Below are 16,349 nucleotides of genomic sequence, written 5' to 3' on the forward strand. Positions count from 1 at the left end.
ATAGAAGACAGACAGAATTCTAGTCCAGTCACAATTCACAGTGAGCCCTGTTAGTCCTCAAAGCCATCCTCCAATTATTTCCCCACTTGAATAAGTTAGACTCTAGAATAATTTTCTCTCCACAAGCTGATATCTCTAAATTATCCCTAAAACAACATATAGCCTACTTTGACCATTGTTCTTAGAGGTCAGCTATTACAGAATGCTAACACCTCCCAAGTGTCCCCAAGTACAGCATCACTGACACTGTGAGTACTGATAGACTTCACACAATGGTAATTGAGAAGATAAGAATGTATTTAAGGTTATCCACTCTAGAATATTGTTTATCAATGATCACTGGCAAGCGTGAGTTCTTTATTAACCTCCTCCCCTCCCACTGAAATTACGCTGCCCTCTTTGTACCCACAAGACTAAATAAACATGTACTCTTGGGAAAGATATGTATAGGACAGATAGCGCCTTCGTATATACAGTCACGCACCACATAATGATGTTTGGTCAAGGATGGGCTGCATGAACGACAGTAGTCCCTAAAGATTATAATACCATACTCTTACTGTATATGCTTAGATAAACAAATGTTTAGCATTGTGTTCCAATTTCCTATAGTATTAAGTACAGTAATCTGTACAGGTTTGTAGCCTAGGAGCAATAGGCTCTACCATATAGCCCAGGTGTGTAGTAGACTGTGACATCTAGGTTTGTGTAAATATACTCTGTGATGCTTGTACAATGATGAAACCACCTAATGATGCATTTCTCAAAACATATCCTCAACCTTAAGCAATAAGCGACTGTTTATATATAAATATTCATGTATATATACATATGTATGCATATAAAATGAGTATAATCAGACATCTACAAAACCAATAGAATTCTCAGTAAAGAGCATATCCAGATCATTAAAAGCAGGCCTATGTGAAATCATTCTCATCTCCATAGTAATATTTTGCAATTACGGTGCAACCTTGAGGGTGATAAAACCTGCAGCAAGTCTATCATTTAATTTTCCTTGTTTTAGTTATTGACTCAATGAGGCTTATTAATAAATAACAAAAACTGTACTGATTACTGTAAAACTAGGATGCATTCTTATTTTAACAAAGCATCAACAATTTCAATTATCATGAATAATTCAGCAACATTTTAAACTAAGCATGCTCATGACACTACAAGGACTTACACTCTTAAATTTTGCAGAAAATTTCATAAATAAGAGAGTATACATTTATTATTATACAGTATTTACATCAGGGTCTTCAGATAGCATGCTGACACACATACGGATTTTTAAAATGATAGCTTGGTTTTCTTCTTTTAAATCTCATTCTACAAAATTTAATAGAAAACCAAACAGACTTCTAATATGTATTGATCTCTGTCTCAACTTCCTAATATACATTAACCCACTGAATCCTCACCAAAACCTTTTGAGGTAGGGGCTATTATTTTTCCTACTTTACAGAAGAGAAGATTAAGTCTGAGAGGATAAATAACTTGCCTGGGTTAAAGAAACTGGTTGGCAGTGGGGAGAGAATGAACCTCAGAAATTCTAGCTCCAAGGCTTGCTCACTTAACAACTAGACAACAGTATCATCGCTCAGAGGTTTTCTTTATTCTCTGCTTGAATTGTGGTTATGTCTTGACCAAATGTAGCACTTGAATATGGACTATTAGTATATGTGCCAGTGACTGAAACCTGTGTTTAGCTGCAGAGCTTACAGCACACCATGAGTGTAAGAGCCGAGTTATATGAAAGGAATAAAACAATTGTTCACCAAGGGCACAAATAGATTGCCTTCCTTCTGGGCCCTATATAAACCTATGGAAGAATTTTTCTTCATGAGTTTAAAGGTATCTGACTTCTTATTTATATGTGATTTATGAAAATAGGCTGAATGAATTACGAAAACAAGTGATTTGAAAGCTTTTATTTGTTTCTATGGGAACATAACACAGAAGCCAGAAGCAAGCAAAATAAGTTTATTCTGTTGCTTGTATGTTGCAAATGCCCCTGAGGTGCCTTATAATAATGCACTATGAATAATTCTGTCTTAACAACCCAAGTTTAATAAGAACGAATCATTCTTTATTTCATGTTGAGAATTGAAAGAATGTTCTTTGGTCTAACATTCTAAAAATGGCTTTCTATATTGAACAAGAGAGAATGATATTAAAACTAAGTAATGGATTGATATACTTCTTTTCTATGGTGGGTCATCTTTTGAAAACAATTGTTCTCTGGTAATCTTTTAAAACTACAATATTTTTATCAGGTAAAGTTATACCTTTATTAACCCTCATAATCTGACTTTTGTTTATATTATACTTGCACTTCTCGCTATAATGTCAAATACTTGAAAACATAGCTGAGATGTAAGTAATATTTAATCTTTTCTAGTATAGATTATTTTAATGATGCATATAATGGCAAAACTTTAAAGTAACATTATACTCACCTACACCTTCAATAAAATTGTTAAAATTAAACATAATGGTTAATTTTAATTTTTTTCAGTGAATTCCAAGATTAAAATAACTGCTGGAATCATAAAAAGTAAATAAAGCCATGCATTTAACTGCCTCCAATTCACTGTATAACATCAACTCAATATATAAATTAACTATATTTAGCATTATTTCTATCAACAAATTTTGATGAGATGGTCACATCAATATTTTTATGAAAATCCCCAATGGGAGTGAAGCTTAGTATTTAAAATAATTTAGGTGCTTATAATTTCCAAATAAAATAGACCATGAAATGGAACTAAATTTCCCACGGGAATTTATCTTTCTTCATTTTCCTTCAGGCCACCACTGAACTGGGGGCTATCTTTTCTGGTTGCTGACAACCATGAGTAGAGCTGCCTGTAAACCATCATCAATTATACTCATTTTCAGTCAACAGATCTAAAGTAATTTCTTCTGGTGAAATGAGAAGTATAGTGGTGAGGTAGGAATAGACACCTTGGGAATATACGCAATTTAAGTGTTCCTTTAGGACCTATGTAAAGATAATTCTTTTCTCTACCGCTTCTGTTTTATAATCAAATACGTTACTGTGAAAGCCCGGCTATGTTTTTATAGTATCCTCTCTGTAGTGACACGTTCTGAAGTCCTATGGAATTATGATAATGAGTGTCTATCTAGACTGAATTACAGTATGCAAGAGAACTGACACTTGACAAATTTGCTATTTGAAATACCACTTTATTAAGTTTATGATAATCCACTTTTATCTTTTAAGACCTATCAATCTATTTCAGAATCTAAATAGGTAGATTAAATGATGGTATTATAAGCATAACCACTCTAAAACTTTTAAATCTTGGATGTGATTCTGACATTATGATTGCCCCAGAGTAGGGCACTATGCCTGCTTGCTTGTTTGATAAGGAATTTCTAAGCACATATTCTTGGCTCTTTATACCAAAAGTTTCTTTATGCCACGGATCATGGAACCAACGAATGAATTTTACATTTTTGTAAATGTCTATTCCAACTACATGCTCAGTTGAAAATTAACCGTTGTATGAATTTGGGGTCCCAATGTATTGACCAAGAGGCAGATTCACACTAAAAATTCACTTATTAACATACCAATATTTATACATTAAACTTGATAGCAGGATGCTTCTCAGAAGTATGCAGACTCCAATTCCCTCAAAGAACACTCAGTGTTTGTGGTTCACAAGTGGAAAAGAGAGGGTGTGAGATACGGTAAGGTTTCTCTTCAGCCTACTCAACTTCTTATTCTCTAATTCCAAGTACCACCTCCCCCACCACCTTTCTTCTCCTTTTCTTCTGATTTTACTACACGCCCAGACATGCCACAGTCCCAACTCACATTCCATTCCTTATTTGAAAATGACTGGCTCTCTAGTCCTCTGTAGATGACTCTTCCTCTTCTCCCCTGTCTCCCATTGCACACCCACCTTATCTAAAGAAGTTTAAATGTTTAGCCAATCGAGTCTACTTTAGATTGTGCAGTGCAACCCCAGCCAATGAGAAAAGGACACAAGGTTAAGAGTCGAGTTAAAAGTAAAAGCTTCAGGCCAGGAGTGGTGGCTCAAGCCTGTAATCCCAGCACTTTGGGAGGCTGAGGCGGGCGAACCACCTGAGGTCAGGAGTTCAAGACCAGCCTGACCAACATGAAGAAACCCCGTCTCTACTAAAAATAAAAGTTAGTCATGCATGGTGGTGCATGCCTGTAATCCCAGCTACTCAGGAGGCTGAGGCAGGAGAATCACTTGAACGCAGGAGGCGGAGGTTGTGGTGAACCAAGATTGTGTCATAGTACTTCAGCCTGCGCAACAAGAGCGAAACTCCCTCAAATAAATAAATAAATATTTAAAAAAATAAAAGCTTCTACTCTCCTTTGTTCAGGATGCTCTCATGGCAGCCAGCCTGATGAGAAGTACCCTTCTGTGCAAAAGTAAATTTGCTTTGCTGAGAAATCCTTTATTTGCTGTTTTTCTTTATGACTCTGAACTTTATTTCTAACAGAGGGACTCTAAATATTTATCATCATAGCCTTAGTCAGGTATCCAGGCCTATGATTTAAAAATGTAGTAGTAAATGTCCTTTGGATGCCATCAACACTCTCTTAAAAGGTTTTATAATTAGACAATTTGTATTGCCATTTTTCCATTCTACATTGCCTCTGACAGACAACTGACATGTTTGGCCTCTGCTACGTAAGAATCTTACCAACTTCATTGAACTCAGGAAATCCTGTTCAGTAGCCTAATCACCCACCTACATCCTCAGGCTACACATAACAACCAGTAAAAGTATGTTTTGTCATATTGCTACTTGCCTCTTCAACAGGATCCTGGAAGTGGTATTCCACGAAAACACTCAGGGGACATGGTAGGCTATGGTTGAAGAAAACACAATGACACAGGACACAGTTCCTCTAACACTTTTAACTTCTTTAATTAATTCACTTATGTAATATGAATTAATTTTTAGCATCCAAGTTTCAATTTTACCAGAGGCCACAATGAAACTCAAGTTCTAGTAAACCAAACAAATTAATACCAGACCTTGAATTAAGAATTCAAGGTTTATTTTACTGACTATCCACAAATATGTCCTGATGTATAATAATACTCTCAGAATACATACAAAAATATAGTCTTCATATATATTGTCCGTATGTACTATAAAATACTTGGGGTTATTTGACATGTGTTTGAGCATTTTGAGAGGTATCAAATAAATAGCATGCCTCTTTTCTTGAATTCTGAAACTCTTTTGAATTAAAATAATGAATAAGTTAGATGGAACAAGATATTTTCTTTAAAATTGCGGAAGCCAATTAAGATTCTAACTATTAACTCCCATCATTAGTCAGAAACACAATCAGTTTCCCCATATCAGATGCCTTAACTTGAGGAGCAAAGGGAACTTTTACTTTGTGAAAGTAATACTACACCCTTCCAAAAGGAAAACATGTGAGAAGCTGATCTAAACTGTAAAATTCATTGTTTTAATTTACTAATTAGAAAACGTACACTCTGGAGACAGAGTTTTAAATTCAGCAAACTGTAGGAATGGACTATTTTAAATTTGGCCCTGTTGGCTATATGACCCTGAACCTGTAGGAAAATAAATGAAAAAAGATGAAAAAAAAAAATGAGAGGAGCTAAAGATACTCTCTAGTTCTCTCATATGTGTATTGAGGTTATTTTTTCTATATATGTTTTCAAATAAAGCAACCAGGCCAGCACTCAGTACAGATTTATTTATTTATTTTATGTTTTTTGTCTGTTTGTTTTTTAAGACAGAGTGTCTATCGCCTAGGCTGAAGTGCAGTGGTGCAATCTTGGCTCACTGCAATTGTGCCTCCTGGGTCCAAGCAATCCTCCTGCCTCAGCCTCCTGAGTAGCTCAGCTAACAAGTCCCTGCCACCACACCCGGCTAATTTTTGTATTTTTAGTAGAGATGGGGTTTCACCATGCTTGCCAGACTGGTCTCGAACTGCTGACCTCAGGTGATCTGCCCTCCTCGGCCTCCCAAAGTGCTGGGATTATAGGCTTGAGTCATTGTGCCTGACCCCAGTAAGGATTTATTAGTGGCTATTAGGTAGCTCACAGAAACAACTGCAGGATTAGGCAGTGACTAAACTGCAAAGGAAAACTAACATGATTACATAACTTACTCTGAGTAAAAATCAATAAATCACCATTCTTACCTCTCAATCCAGGGTAAACCCAGTCTTTTAAAAGCATTTTTCTAAACTAGAGCCTAGACAAGAATGTGGTTTAATAGAGATAGTTGCATGTTTCTTAGTAATTTTTGCCATTGCTAAAATAAATTGTAGCAAAGACCATTCATGCATTTACTTTTTTGTAGCTCATTTTTATCAAAATTTGTTGTAAAATTTTAACAGGAGAAGAATTTCCAAGTTGAATGCTCAAAGTGACTATATATGTACACGTAGACACATTTTCTTTAAAATTAAGATAACATGTGGTCCTATATTTTTCTTGTTTATTATAAAGTGTTTTTCTTGGGTAACTGTACAAAAAAATTAACACATATGGGTTTTAATCAAAAGGTGTTGATTTTTGGAGGAAGAATCAGCATTTCATTGAATATTTTTGATACATTAAGACAATATATAGGCTAGGCATGGTGGCTCAATACTGTAATCCCAGCCCTTGGGGGGCCCAGGCGGGTAGATCACTGGAGACCACGAGTTCGAGACCACTCTGGTCAACATGATGAATCCCCATTTCTACTAAAAATACAAAAAACAATTAGCTGAGCATAGTGGCATAAACCTGTAATCTCAGCTACTAGCAAAGTTGAGGCAGGAGAATCCCTTGAACCTGGTAAGTAGAGGTTTCAGTGAGCCGAGATCATACCACTGCACTCCAGCCTGGGCGACAGAGACTCTGTCTAAAAAAAAAAAAAAAAGAGACAAAATATATACTTTTTAATTGAAATGTTTACTAAGAATATTGTAGATTCACATGCAGTTGTAAAAATTTCAAAGTACAACAGAATTCTGTGTATGCTTTATTCAGTTTCCACCAATGACATATGTAAAACCATTGTATACAGATCTCAAAACTGAACTGTGACTATTTTAACTTAATTTTAAATTGAAGAGTATTTATCATAGAGAATACATAAGTTGTTCTAAATAACACAGTGAGCCATACCGTGCATTCAAAGCCAGATCTGCCTATTCACAAAACCCATACTTTTTCTAGTGGTACAATTAGAATTTACAAAGATAGTGTATGATACATAGCCTTGCAACGAGAACTTGAGGAACCCCGAGAATACATCAAGTATTATGTGTCAACACGAACATGGTCAAAAAGGATTTTACACAGTCCTTATGAAATGAGTTAAACAATTGAGGAACAACCTGCCTTCAGATATCAGTTGCTAAAATACCTTAGTTTAGACATCAGAATGCACAAAAATTACCTGGGAAATTTAGAAAAATGCACATTGGAAGTAATTATTTGTTCACAACTACTAAATAGTCTATCGTAAGAGATGGTAATTGTTGCTAACACTTGACCTGTCCTATACCTACAAACCCCTTAAAATCTTTGTGTGTAGGAGTGCTTTTCCATCCACATTGCCAGCCCTCTGTCCAGATTGACTAAACTTGGGAGAAAGCAGTGAGCTCTACAAACTGAAACAGAGCTTCCATCTTCATGGTCAGAGGCAAATTGCAAACCATTGTGAAAAAAAGACAAAATCTTTAATGCAGTTTGCAGGGAGGCTGCTTCTGAAAAGCATTTATCTAGGGTCTTTTATACAACTCACAAATGTTAATGAAGCTCACACTGGTAAGTACTAGACAAAGGATTGCCAGTAATTATATTCTAAGACAAGATAACGCTTGTTGGAATTAGGCATCTGAAAACTGGGAGTTAGTGCCAAGTCTTTTGTCCTGAGAATTTCATAATTATCAAGAAAAATACAGTCAATCATATGCTCGTGGGCCTTTTGACATGGCAATGAAATTACTGACCATTCTTGAAAATAATTCACAATCTGGTCAGTCGTTGCTCAAGTTTTCAGGGTCTCTGTATCTTCCATAGCTTCAGGATAGATGGGTAAATAGTTGTAGACTTGTCTTCCTGTTAATTAAAAGATATATTTTTCTTTTTTTTCTGTTGATAATGGCAAGAAGAAGAAAAGAAAAAAAAAAAAATTCTGGGAATAAAAGTCCTGAAACGACTAGTTGAACAGGATGAATGTACACCCAGATAAGTTGACATAGAACAATCAACTTTGTGACATATTCTAGGAATTCTTCAGACCTTAAAGATATTAAGAATATCTAAGAGGCTCCTGCACCAAACCAAACCGAAACAACAAAAACATAAGCTGCCTACCAAAGAAAAAAGACAACACTTGTTGGAATTAGCCATCTGAAAAGTAATGAAAAACAAAACCAAACAAAACAACAACAACAACAAAAACAGTGGAGCATCGTTCAAGAAACACAAGGAAAGGAAGTTCGAATCCATGATATTATAACTAAGCAATAAGAAGCTATAGAAAAAATTCTATACATTCAAAAACACTTTCAGTGATGTAAGCATGGAATTTCCTTCAGCAATGTACTAGAGGATGAATTTCATCTAAGTAGTAATTAGGTAAGTACTAGACAAAGGATTGCCAGTAATTTTATTCTAAGACAAAAGCCTGGCAGAGCCTAGCTGCCATTCAAGTGATTTGGGAGGCTGAGGAAGACTTCATTTGAGCCTGGGCAACAAAGTGAGACCCTGTCTTTAAAATAAATAAATAAATAAAGACAAAAGCAAAGATGTGACAAGGATGGAAAAAAGCAAAATAAAAATGCCATATATTATGTCAAAAAGTGAGAACAGAAGGAAAATATTAAGTAGGAAAATGGAAAAACTTATTGAATATCAAATAAATGGGTCAATCAGTAAGTAGAAGCTTCGCTACAGAGAACAAAAAAGAAATTAGTGAATAGATAAGAATTAAATTATATGTTTTAAAGCTGAAAACAAACTAATTGAAAGGAAAAAATAAGGATATTATAAAGATGTTAATAAGAAAGTAACTGCTAAATATAATGAAGCTTTTCATTGCTTCTAAAATAAATATCAAAAAATAGCAAAAAAGATATACCACCTAAAGAAAAACCCACCTGTATCTCTTTCTCTGTCACACACACACACACACACACACACACACACACACAGACATGCAATAAATATAAAATAACACGCATAGTATGTAGAAAATAAAAAGGACCTCAGAAGGCTCTCTTGTCTTCTTTTCACCATCTGAAAATACTAGAAGTCACTGCCTGCAACTTGGAAGAGACCCCTCATCAGAACCCAACCATGCACCATGCTGGCACCTAGATCTTGCACTTCTAGCCTCCCAGATTGTAAAAAATAAATGATTGTTGTTAAACCACCGAATCTATGGTAATTTGGTATAGCAACCAGAACTAAGACACACGAGAAACATCTATCTAAAAAAAGGTGATTCAGAAATGAGAGAGAGGAAGGAAGGAAAGGAAAGTAAGAGGAAAGGAGAAAGAGGAACAACAAGTTATCAAGCAAATGGAAATACTACTAAGCAGGCAAGTTTGAAGTCTTTCATCAAACCAGGAAGCCCTCAGGCCTCGTTACATTAGGCAATAAAGTTTATTTATGATGCAAAATGATACAATTAACAATCAAAATCTATTAGACATAGATAACTTTATAGTAAGTAACATACAAACCACCTTTATACTATAGAACCTAAATGATACAGAAAGATAAATAGAAAAAAAACACTAGGAAAGTTTATCATTCTTTTCAAGTTTGTGTGAAAATAGCTGAAGAGGACAAATAAGTAAGCAAGCGTATAGAACATATAATCAATATCAATAAGGTAGATAATATAGAGAAATATCAAATATTACATTCTGATAATAAAGAATATCCCTTTTCAAGAGCAAATGAAACATACATGAAATGTACTATATATTAAAATGCAGCAAGAAGGCAAACAAGTTTAACAAGATGGAATTTTTGTAAATAATCTCCAATCAGAATGTAATAAAACTAGAAATCAATAACAACATTGAAAAGATTCTTAACATGGAATTTAATTATTTTTATTAGGTTAGGTTTATTGTGGTATAATTAAATACAGTAGAATTGACTTATTTTAGGTATATATTTTCATGACATTTTTAAATTTTAATTTTGATATAAGTTAAATTTGATAAAGTCCAATTTATTAAGCTTATCTGCTGTGATTCATATGTTTTGCATCCTAACACCTTTTGCCTAACCAAAACTGCAAGAGTATTCTTTTTTTTATGCTTGCAGTCTAACATTTAGGTCTATGAATTCATGTTAATTTTTTAAAGTAATATAACGTATGGGTACCGTGTTATTATTTTTCATATTAACACCCTCATATTTCAGAACCAGTCATAGAAAAGTCATCCCATTATCCATTGAATAACCTGGACACATTTGTCAAAAATTAAAGTAATTATATGTGTGGGTATATATCTGGTGTGAGTCTCTCTTTGGTTCCTGTCCTTCTTGATCTCTCTTTATTCATGCTTTATAAGCATTAAGACAAAACCAAGTGACACTTTAACACCTTGCTAAGAAATATTTTTAGTTAGATCACTCAGATAAGTGAGTTTTCTACTTTCCACCTTACCATAGGTGACATTGTTGCCAAACATCCTTAACTAGATTTTAAAAATCCAATTTCCTACAGTTTCCAGTAAGATTTTTCATACTTTTTTAAGCCCTCATCTGCAGTATTCTCAAAGCTTACAAAATTTTCAGCTTCTTCAAGGATCTTGATGCTTTCACATATACTTCCTTCAAACTCTTTTTGGTTTCTAAATCCACTCCAATATTGCAGGATTTGGATTTCTTTGTTTAGGTATGTGTTTTGCTGCCCTAACACCCACTCCTAGGATAAAAATAACTATTATCTAAAGCTGTGTAAACAAGTGCCTTAAAACATAGTGACTTGAAATAGAAAACATGATTTTTGCATATTGGCAAGTTGAGAGCCAAATCACAAATGAACTCCCATTCATAGTTGCTGTAAAAAGAATGAAGTACCTAGGAATAAAGCTAACTAGGGAAGTGAAAGAGCTCTGCAAGGAGACTACAAACCACTGCTGTAAGAAATCAGAGATGACAAAAACAAATGGAAAAACATTCGATGCTCATGGATAGAAGAATCAATATCATTAAAATGGCCATACTGCTCAGAGCAATTTATGGATTCAATGCTACACCTCTTAAACTATCATTGACATTCTTCACAGAACTAGAGAAAACTACTCTAAAATTCATATGGAACAAAAAAAAGAGCCTGAATGACCTAGGCCATTTTATCTAAAATTTTCTAAGCAAAAGAACAAAGCTGGAGGCATCATGCTACCGGACTTCATGTAGTATAGTAGCTACTACAGTACATGGCTACAGTAACCAAAAAAGCAGTGTACAGGTACAAAAATAGACAAACAAACCAATGGAACAGAATAGAGAACCCAGAAATAAGACCACACACCTACAACTATCTGATCTTCGACAAAGCTGACGAAAACAAGCAATGAGAAAAGACTCCCTGTTCAGTAAATAATGCTGGGATAACTGGCTAGCCATGTGCAGAAGACTGAAACCAAACCCCTGCCTTACACCATGTACAAAAATTAACTGAAGATGGATTAAAGATGTAAAACTCAAAACTATAAAAACCTTGGAAGACAACCTAGGCAATACCATTCAGGACATAGGCATGGGCAAAGATTTTATGAAAAGATGCCAAAAACCAATTACAACAAAAGCAAAAATTGGTAAATAGAGTCTAATTAAATGAAAGAGCTTCTGCACAGCAAAAGAAACTATCATCAGAGTGAACAGGCAAACTACAGAATGGGAGAAAATATTTGCAAATTATGCATCTGAGAAAGGCCTAATATCCAGCATCTATAAAACAAATTATTAAACAAATTTACAAAAAAAAGCAACCCCATTAAAAAGTGGGCAAAAAACATGAACAGACTCTTCTCAAAAGCTGACATATATGTGGCCAATGATCATATGAAAAAAGCTCAATATCATTGATCATTAGAGAAATGCAAATGAAAACCACAATGAGATACCATCTCACACAAAGTCAGAATGGCTACTATTAAAAAGTCAAAAAAAACACAGACGTTGGTGAGGTTTTGGAGATAAAAGAATGCTTATACACTGTTGCTGGGGAATGTAAATTAGTTCAACCATTGTGGAAGACAATGTGTTGCTTCCTCAAAGACCTAAAGACAAAAATACCAGTAAACTCGGCAATCCCGTTACTGGGTATATAGCCAAAGTAATATAAATCATTCTGTTATAAAGACACATGCACGTTTATGTTCACTGCAGTACTATTCATGATAGCAAGGACATAGAATGAATCTAAATGCCCATCAATGATAGACTGGATAAAGCAAATGTGGTACGTGTACACCATAGAATACTATGCAATTATAAAAAAAGAGTGAGATCATGTCCTTTGCAGGGACAATGGATGGAGTTCAAGGACATTATCCTTAGCAAACTAACAGGAATAGAAAACTAAATACTGCATGTTCTCACTTATAAGTGGAGGGTAAATGATGAGAACACATGGACACATGAAATGAAACAACTCACATTGGGACCTGTCAGAGGCTGGAGGGTGAAAGGAGGGAGAGGATCAGGAAAAACGACTCATGAGAACTAGGTTTAATACCTGGGTCATGAAACAATCTATACAACAAACCCCCATGACACAAGTTTACCTATGTAACAGACCTATACTTGTACCCCTGAACTTAAAATAAAAGTTAAAAAAACATGCATGAAGATTTCTGTAGGTCAACAATTTAGAATAAGCTTACCTGAGTAATTTTGGCTCAGAGTCTCACATCCGGCTGCAGCTAAATTGTTGATCAGGGAGGCAGTCATCTGAAGGGTAGACTAGGACTGGAGCATTATCTCCCAAATACTCAATCGTAGTCGGCAGGAAACCTTAGTTTCTTTCCAGCCATGTAGGACTCTCCATGGGTCTGACAGGTAGATCTCATGACCAAACAGCCGGCTTCCCACAAAGTGAGTGATCTGAGAAAAATAAAGGTGGACGTCACAGTCCCTTTCAGGACTTAGTTTTAGAAGTGATACACTGTGATTTCAACCATATTTATTCATTAAAAATAAGTCATTGAGTCCAGTCCACACTGAAAGGGAAGATGTTAAGCTTCACTTATTAATAGGTACAGCATCAAAGAATTTGTGGACATATTTCAGATAACCGCAAGGCAAAAGGAATTTTTTACATACACTGCATAAATTGAATGCTATGGCAGAGATTTCAGGGATATAACTGGTTATAGTGTCATGATCATATAAACAAGAGTTAATTAGTTTACGAGGTGGCAATATTGATGGATACAGGCTTGGAAATTAGTAGATTTTTGTGTTAAGAAATGTAAAAGCACATTAAATAATAAACATTATTTATTGTAATTCAAGTTCTTAAAAAGATTTCAAATCCCTGAGATCATTTCAACTTGTTTGTGTCAGGAAATAGTCAGCTTGTGGCCAAGAGGAATACACATTTTCTCTGTTTCCATATTAGATTTTTCTTAAGTTTAAATGTATTATTGAATAAAAGAGTAAAACACATAGACAATGACATTTCAGAAACAAAATCAGCTGGGATATATAAGGTGTATTTTGATATAAACTGTCTTACACTTCTTCAATAAGTTTCCTATGAACAGTGAAATAAATAAGATTATTATGGTTTGAGCAAAGACTGTACAAAGATTATTCATACATAGGGAAAATAATAATGATGATAGCACCAAAGATAGCCTAATGTACTGAGCTGAATACTTATGTGCTAAGCACTCTGATAAGCAGTTTATATGCATTGTCTCATTTAATTATCTCCAAAATCACATGAGATTGATGCAACAAGGAAGTAATTATTTTCCTTAGGAGAATTATGTTCTATATTAATATACGTGGATAAGAATACAACTTCTCTGAAGCTTGTGGAAGCACTGGGTTTTCTTACTTACACTGCATCTCCTTATTGAAGTGTTAATTCACTCAAGGTCTCCTGATTATGATGATGATGATTGTTATTATCATTACACATTATCATGTTTTTGCATTCACCAAATCTCCCATGTTTTAAAAACAAACAGTTTTCTCCAATTTCAGGCCCTTAAAACTGAAACAATTATGCAAAATTTTTATACAATAGAGAATAAATTTTACTTTTCTAGTGCTTGAACTATGTGGTTTATTCATCTCTCTCTAAATTCATATCTAGTTTTCCCAACGTCAATTAATTTTATTGTTCTTATTATTTTTAATTCATTGACTAAAGCTTAGCTGATTTATCTCGAACAATTCCAGTGCAATCTTGAAAATAATGATGTTTTCAATTATAGAATATATAGCATATACGAAAAGTTCATAAACTTTAAAACAGTATAAAATATAAAGCATTATCAAGGTATTATTCTAGTCCTGATGTGACATAAGTGGGGAAATATGATTTCAATATTATTTTTCTCATGAATGGAAAATACGTATTATTATAGACTTCAGAAAATATTTTAAAAGGGTCTCAACAATAAAATATCTACATATTAACATGGTTAACTATATCCAATAAGTTTTTGTTGTTGTTGTTGCTTTTTGAGACGGAGTCTCACTTTGTCGCCCAGGCTAGAGCGCTGTGGCGCGATCGAGGCTCACTGCAAGCTCCGCCTCCCGGGTTTACGCCATTCTCCCGCCTCAGCCTCCAAGTAGCTGGAACTACAGGCGCCCGCCACCTCACCCGGCTAGTTTTTTGTATTTTTAGTATAGACGGGGTTTCACCGTGTTAGCCAGGATGGTCTCGATCTCCTGACCTCGTGATCCACCCACCTCAGTCTCCCAAAGTGCTGGGATTACAGGCGTGAGCCACCGCGCCCGGCATATCCAATAAGTTTTTAGTTACATCCATATCTAAACACATATTTTCAAATATATACATATATACCTACACATTAATATATAACTATTTTAAAAATAAAATCACACAATGTAAAATTAGTTCACTTAAGGTTATCTAAAATATTCCCCTGTACCATTAAATATTTTTTCAAAACACAATTTAAAACCTGTACAGCATTCTTAAAACATATATACTGCATTTTATTTTATTCTTTTTCTATGGTTGAAATTATAAGTGACGAAACTTTATCACTTTAAACATATTGGAAATATATTTTAAAAGAATTCAAAATGTTGATATATGAATGTGGTGGGATGTCTTCTTAATATATTCCTCAAGAGAATTCATCAGCCTTCTTTAAGATTGGCCTTCTACGTCCCCAAGTTTCTATTTTTCACTTGGAAATGTTTTAATATCTAGCTACCAATTATAATGGCACTATCACTGTACCTGAGGCATTTAATCATACATGATTCTCCCTTCTTTGACCAACTATATGTGAATTATCTTGGAGAGAAAAAAAATCGTTATTCTCTGCGTGGTTGCAGTAAAACTGTTGGGAAAAAAAAGTAATATAAAAATCAAGTAGAAAGTCTCTGCGAAGTGCAATAGAAATTGCACCTGGATTTAGGAGATTGGTTTCTACTCCCTGTTGAGAACTCAGATATTTTTGTGCCCTTGGGAAAGTCACTTAAATTTTCTAGACCTTTGACTCCTCAGTTGGTAATTTATCTCAAATAGTAATTTTTGACTGTGAAATTTTTAAATGTTTCCTTAGAGGAAATAAATGTCTCAATAGATGCAATCTAATTTCCAGGTGATATGTCTGAAGTCAGGTAAAAAATTATACAAATTAATTCCATATACTTGGCTAAGTTTACCACTGAGACTTTTATAATTAGAGTCTGAGTTATTTGGGATGACTTATTGTCACATGTGGTTAGAGTTCAGAGCATTTTCTAAATGTTGTTTTCTACAATTAACTTTTTTACCCCTCCATTCACCTCAACACATTTGTTATAAAGTCTATAGTAAATCTTAATATTAGTTTTGGTATGAACATTAGATTTATATTTTTATCTCTAAAATGGTCCATTTTATTGGTGAAAAGTGTATTTAAATTAGAAATTGCATTGGAAAAAATGTATATTGTTGTAACACTCAGTCTCATAAGGATGAGATTTTAAAATTGCTCTGGAAAAAAGCATCTCCTAATATCTGATATTTTCGCTTCTCACAAGATATGCTAAGCATAAAGAGGCTCGTTCTGCCAGTGTGGCTTGGAAAAATAAATGGATAAAACTAGCTCAGTT

Source organism: Rhinopithecus bieti, unplaced genomic scaffold, assembly GCF_001698545.2.
Source record: "Rhinopithecus bieti isolate Rb0 unplaced genomic scaffold, ASM169854v2 scaffold_37464, whole genome shotgun sequence".
NCBI lineage: Eukaryota > Metazoa > Chordata > Mammalia > Primates > Cercopithecidae > Rhinopithecus > Rhinopithecus bieti.